Below are 4,672 nucleotides of genomic sequence, written 5' to 3' on the forward strand. Positions count from 1 at the left end.
TGGACCAAGCTATTTAAGATTCTGAAGATGATTGGGATCAGATACCGAGAACGAAGAATTATATACAATCTGTATAAAAATCAGTCTTCAGTGATATGAACCGAGGGCTTTGGAAAAGAAGCAGCAATCCAGAAAGGAGTGAGGCAAGGCTGCAGTTTGTCCCCCCCTTCTTTTCGATATTTACATAGAACAGGCAGTAAAGGAAATCAAAGAGGAATTTCGAAAGGGCATCACAGTCCAAGGAGAGGAAATCAAAACCTTGAGATTTGCCGATGATATTGTTATTTTATCTGAGACTGCAGAAGATCTCGAGAAGTTGCTGAATGGTATTGACGAAGTCTTGGGTAAGGAGTACAAGATGAAAATAAATAGGTCCAAAACAAACATAATGGAGTGCAATCGAACGAAGGCAGGTGATGCAGGAAATATTTGATTAGGAATGGAAGTCTTAAACGAAGTAGATGAATATTGTTACTTGGGTAGTAAAATAACTAACGATGGCAGAAGTAAGGAGGACATAAAATGCAGACTAGCACAAGCAAGGAAGAGCTTTCTTAAGAAAAGAAATTTGCTCACTTCAAACATTGATATCGGTATTAGAAAGATGTTTTTGAAGACGTTCGTGTGGAGCGTGGCATTGTATGGAAGTGAAACAAGGACAATAACTGGCTCAGAAAGAAAGAGAATAGAAGCTTTTGAAATGTGGTGTTACAGAAGAATGCTGAAGGTGAGATGGATAGATCGAATCACGAATGAAGAGATACTGAATCGAATTGGTGAGAGGAGATCTATTTGGCTAAATTTGACGAGAAGAAGAGTTAGAATGATAGGACACATCTTAAGACACCCAGGACTTGTTCAGTTGGTTTTTGAAGGAAGTGTAGGGGATAAGAACGGTAGGGGTAGGCCAAGGTATGAATATGACAAGCAGATTAGAGCAGACGTAGGATGCAATAGTTACGTAGAAATGAAAAGGTTAGCACAGGATAGGGTGGCATGGAAAGCTGCATCAAACCAGTCTATGGACTGATGACTCAAACAACAACAAACCATAATGAAAACAGAACAAGAATAACATCAATGGCCAAAAAAAGAATACAATCACTTACACCTGTAGACCAATACCGTGATATGTGTGGTAATACCGTGATAGATTTAAACTTCATATATGCGTACATACAACTCAATAAGCAAAAGAAAACATTTTATAACATTAACATATGGAAAATAGACAGTACGAAAAATAATTTTAATAACATGCAGGACCTATTTATAGATGTTTAATTATCATCATCGGACGTCACAACATTGTCACATTTTCTGCACATGAATTGCGGAGTTCACCCACTTCAACACAATTTTCGTGAAACCAGTCTGAACAAAACCCACACCGAATCCGTTCTGCCTTTCCTTTTTCCTCATTAAAGGGGGAAACTCTTTAGAAGCTTATATAATGTCCATTTCTCACTAACAACCTTTCTAACAGCACTTAAAAGCTGATAACAAGTATAGCTGCCACGCCGCAATTTTTGAACTCCCACACTCCCAGGCCCACCAGCTCGAGATCTGTAAGAAAGAAGGCCGAATTCGTAAGCTTCCCAAGCTCCCTCCATTGCTCGTAACTAACATCAAAGCACACATGCAAATCGAGCCTTCTTTCTAGTATATATAATGCGATTATCGTTTGCCTACCATGTACACAGCGAGGGCCTCAAGAGCAGTGTCCTGGAGCTTCAGACACTTGGTCGGGGATACAACTGGGGAGAATGACCAGTACCTCGGCCAGGCGGCCTCACCTGCTATGCTGGACAGGGGCCTTGTGGAGGGATGGGAATATTGGAAGGGATAGGCAAGGAAGAGAGAAGGAAGCGGCCGTGGCCTTATGTTAGGTACCATCCCGGCATTCGCCTGGAGGAGAAGTGGGAAACCGCGGAAAACCACTTCCAGGATGGCTGAGGGGGGAATCGAACCCACCTCTATTCAGTTGACCTCTCGAGGCTGAGTGGACCCCGTTCCAGCCCTCATACCACTTTTCAAATTTCGTGGCAGAGCCGGGAATCGAACCCGGGCCTCCGGGGGTGGCAGCTAACCACTACACCACAGAGGCGGACTACACAGAATATACAACACAATTTACACTAACTTCAACACATTTAACGTAGTATTTACCTAGTTTCTTTCACCAATTCACAATTTGACTTCCTCTGTCGTTGTGTCTGTGGCTTCTTGATCGGCGCCATTACGCTCTCTGCAGGGTCACAGAGCAAGGAAACTATTCTCCTTAAAAACAACCCTCTGCTCCGCTTAGTATTACCGTGATAGAAGTTCAAATAAAGTATCACGATAATACCACATATCACGACTAATTTTACCCTACACGCGGTACGGGTCACTTAGCAATAAACTTTTGCTAAGTGCTTTACGTCGTATCGACACACATAAGTCTTATGGCGGCGTTGGGACAAGAAAGGCCTAGGAGTGGGAAGGAAGCGGCCGTGGCCTTAATTTAGGCACAGCCCCAACATTTACCTGGTGTGTAAATGGGAAACCACGGAAAACCACGGGGTTTGAACCCACTATTTCCCGGATGCAAGTTCACATCTGCGCGGCCCTAACCGCACGACCAACTTGCCCGGTGGCAATACACTTGAGTTCTACAGCTGATGAGTTTGGACCCTGCCATCTACAAATCTGACGGTGGTTTTCAATTATTTCTGATTATCACACCATGGTGTTCTTCAATAAAAGAAGAGACTGCTACCATCACACTCCTAGATTTCCTTAAGCAACAGAGTGTGGCTGATACGACCTACAAATAGAAAAACTACACTGACCGTGACAGGACTCGAACCTGCAATCTTCGGATCCGAAGTCCGACGCCGTATCCATTGGGCCACACGGTCTCGCACAACGACTGCCATGAACTTCTGATACATGTTCGCAAATCTTCTAGTTCGCTCGACGTATGGTGTTTTACATGTGTGAAACAGTTCACGTCCGCCTCTGTGCTGTAGTGGTCAATGTGATTAGCTGCCACCCCCGGAGGCCCGGGTTCGATTCCCGGCTCTGCCACGAAAATTTGAAAAGTGCTATGAGGGCCGGAACGGGGTCCACTCAGCCTCGGGAGGTCAAATGAGTAGAGGTGGGTTCGAGTCCCACCTCAGCCATCCAGGAAGTGTTTTTCCGTGGTTTCCCCACTTCTCTTCCAGGCAAATGCCGGGATGGTACCTAACTTAAGGCCACGGCCGCTTCCTTCCCTCTTCCTTGTCTATCCCTTCCAATCTTCCCAACCCCCACAAGGCCCCTGTTCAGCATAGCACGCGAGGCCGCCTGGGCGAGGTACTGGTCATTCTCCCCAGTTGTACCCCATGACCCAAAGTATCACGCTTCAGGACAGTGCCCTTGAGGCGGTAGAGGTGGCATCCCTCGCTGAGTCCGAGGGAAAAACCAACCCTGGAGGGTAAGCAGATTAAGAAAGAAAGAAAGTATTCTTCATTGGAAGTAAATCAGAGAATATTCCCTAGCCCAGGAGGAGATGTAGAATCTATGTGATAGCCTATGAAGTAGACGATTTTCTACAGATAACTAATTTTGAAATGAGTTCTTTTTAATAATATTAATACTGCAATTCATCACGATGATTTGTGTTTAGGAGTCTGTCATTCAGCCAACCACAAATTAAATGTGAGGAGAAAGATTGGTGAGATAGGCAAATGGGATGGAAAGTGGCTGTGTTGTTTCTGAAGGATAATGCATGTCTGTTAGGTCATCAGCCCAGAGGCTGGTTGGATCCCCAAATAGCCCCACCAAAGGTTATGCGGTTATAAGGAAACCCCAAAAACCAATGGCAGCATCAAAATGAGGCGTACTAGGCAAGATGAGGAGTGAGGTAGTTTGCCATTGCTTTCCTCACTGGGTCATAAAGTACTATTGCAGCACGACTGACCCTACGAGCAGCACCTTTCATAACACTCAGATGCACTAGTCATGCTCCGAATGTCATTACTCAGCACTACCCATACCCCAGCAACTTCCATGTTGTCACAGCCATGGATGTTGACTGGGACTTCGGTGGAAGCTACACTTTATTCTGGCCTGTATCAAGAGATGGATGCAAAGTACTGTATCCATCAAGAAATGGCAGCAGGCAGGGATAATGCATGTGAGTTCGAAAACGAACCATATAAGAACAGTTGTAGGACGGTCGATGACAAATACCTAAGATTCCTTATATACTTCAAGTCAAGCATTATCAACCTCACTACTCGATGACTACGATGTAGGATACAAAAATATTCATCTCCTCAGTTAAAATTTTTCGACCGTGACAGGACTCGAACCTGCAATCTTCGGATCCGAAGTCCGACGCCTTATCCGTTAGGCCACACGGTCCCGTGCTTTCCGACGGCACTCCCTAGACTGATACTTGTTATCTTGTAAAAACACGTAGTTGGACTGGTTGAGTTGTATGTTCAATGACGAAATATACCACTGTATACTACTGCCTCTGTGGTAAGGTGGTTAGTGTGATTTGCTGCCTTCCGCAGAGGACTGGGTTCGATTTCCGGCTCTGCCACTAAATTTGAAAAGTGGTACGAGGACTGGAACGGGGTCCACTCATCTTCGGGAGGTCAAGTGTGTAGTGGAGGTTCGATTCCCGCCTCAGCCATCC

The 4,672-nt window shown here is 45.0% G+C and overlaps 2 non-coding genes across 2 annotated transcripts; both read right to left on the reverse strand.

The window, feature by feature from the left end:
• Positions 1-2,830: 2,830 nt before the first annotated feature.
• On the reverse strand, positions 2,831-2,903 carry TRNAR-UCG (transfer RNA arginine (anticodon UCG)). Its single transcript has one exon. It is a non-coding gene; the product is annotated as a tRNA-Arg (tRNA).
• A 1,416-nt stretch (positions 2,904-4,319) lies between these two features.
• TRNAR-UCG (transfer RNA arginine (anticodon UCG)) lies at positions 4,320-4,392 on the reverse strand. The gene has a single exon. It is a non-coding gene; the product is annotated as a tRNA-Arg (tRNA).
• Positions 4,393-4,672: the final 280 nt, after the last annotated feature.

Source organism: Anabrus simplex, chromosome 3 (assembly GCF_040414725.1).
Source record: "Anabrus simplex isolate iqAnaSimp1 chromosome 3, ASM4041472v1, whole genome shotgun sequence".
Classification (NCBI taxonomy): domain Eukaryota; kingdom Metazoa; phylum Arthropoda; class Insecta; order Orthoptera; family Tettigoniidae; genus Anabrus; species Anabrus simplex.